This window comes from Cynara cardunculus, assembly GCF_001531365.2.
Source record: "Cynara cardunculus var. scolymus isolate 2C chromosome LG 7, CcrdV1, whole genome shotgun sequence".
In the NCBI taxonomy this organism is placed as follows: domain Eukaryota; kingdom Viridiplantae; phylum Streptophyta; class Magnoliopsida; order Asterales; family Asteraceae; genus Cynara; species Cynara cardunculus.
This window is the reverse complement of record NC_037534.1, coordinates 5,550,751-5,552,657: the sequence shown is the minus strand read 5'-3', so window position 1 is coordinate 5,552,657 and position 1,907 is coordinate 5,550,751.

The window sequence follows — 1,907 nt, the reverse complement described above, 5'->3', positions numbered from 1 at the left end:
GTAATTAATTGATCTTTCTGTTAATAGTTCTTGCACATTTTGTGCAAAGCATGTATTTGGTGCTGGGAAGGTTTTGCTCCCATTTGACCTTATTTGATAGTGTGATTTATTTAAGGCTTAGCTTTCATTCTTGCACGTTCTCTTGATAGTGTGATTTATTTAAAGAATTTGACCTCATTTGAACTCATTCCCTTCTTCGTTTGAACCATATACACATGTGAATCAACAGTCAAGTTCTGTCCATTCCCCTCTTGATAGTGTGATTTTATTACCAAGTTCTGTCTCATGTAGCCTAAGCTGGCTGACTAATTTGAGCGTAAGCTAAACCAGTGARCTGTACTTATTTGCCAAAATAGGTACAATTTTTATGTTTATCAAAGACCAACATAGGAGTTCCTACAATCTTTCTTTTTCTTTGCATTGCATCATAGGAAACAGCAAGCAAAACAACCTATGTGATAATGTAGTAGGTGTTTTCAAATAAAAAATTATAGTCTATCAACACGTTATCATATGCAACAATTTACCTGGTAAGCGCTTACCAGGTAAGAGTCGTCACCATCACTTATTGGGTAAGACTCTTCATCTTCATTGTTGCTCTTACTGGATAAGATTCTCAACCCTTGCCATGTTCATCCAGTAAGGTAAATGACACAGTGATTACCAATATGATTTTACATTTCTGCATATCATTTATCATGTATGAATTCCTGCATACCCTTTTCACCATTAAAGCTTATGTTGAATTCAAATCTATTGAAGCTTTATGATATGATTTTGATTTTACCCTGTTAGCCTTGGTACTGTAAACTTCATAAATATCATGTTCTAGGAATAGGATAATGTGATAACTTAGGTTTCTTATCTCAATACATTGTGTCAGGTGTGTCCTAAGATACAACCTTCTTGAATCTTAATCCTTAATCTAGGTGGCTGAATTATACATGAGATTCTGATGGGGATGTCATTAAAAGGTCTATTGGGAAACAGTTAAGCTCTTCGATTACACTGTCTTTGAATTTGGATGACAACTTTTTTGATAAAGCAAGAAGGGCCCTTAATGGACTGTTTGGTTATTATTGCACTATCCAGGTTAATTCTTGGCTTGCATTGACAACCTTGCATGGGTGTTTCTGATAAGGTTCTATATGGTGTATCTACACACTCCAAATATGGAATATGGGCTCCTGGGCAATGTTTAGCAATATATTTGTTTCAATGTTACCTTCAATGTTTCTTGTGTTGATTGTTGTGCAAGGGGTATGATGCATTTTATAATGAGACTAGCAAGGTGGATGATTAAGGTTTACATTGCTTTGTTTTCATGCATGGTTGGTGTGTAGGTTTACTTTAATCCATAATGAAGACTATTTTGAGAGTTTGTATCACTGTTGCCTACTAAGTCTTAGCTGAAATATATTTTGAGTAGACGCATTCTTTTTGTAAAATTAGTTTATATATAGTTTTGTAATTTTGATCATTTTGAATAAAAATTGATTTCGGATAAATCTTAATGAAGTACGTTTTTTGACATCTTAAAAAATTTTTGATATTTTGAAATTGGATAAATCTTAATGAAGCTTTTACATCCTGCTGCATTGCGCGGGTACACAACTAGTTATATTATAAAGCATTTGACAAAAACTCTTAAAAACCATTTTTTATGCGTGAAGTGCTATTTATTAATGCATATTACTTAAAACTCTATATTACAACTAGATTGTGCGTAAGTACAACTTATTAAAGCTCCATATCTAAATTACGGATAAACATCTCATTTTAAATATAAAAAATCTAAAATATAATTAAGATAATCATTGAGTTCTGCCAGAATACTTAATTATTATCTTTATAAAATGTCATATTATTAAACTAAAAATAAATTATTTCGTTATTAAACTTAAATT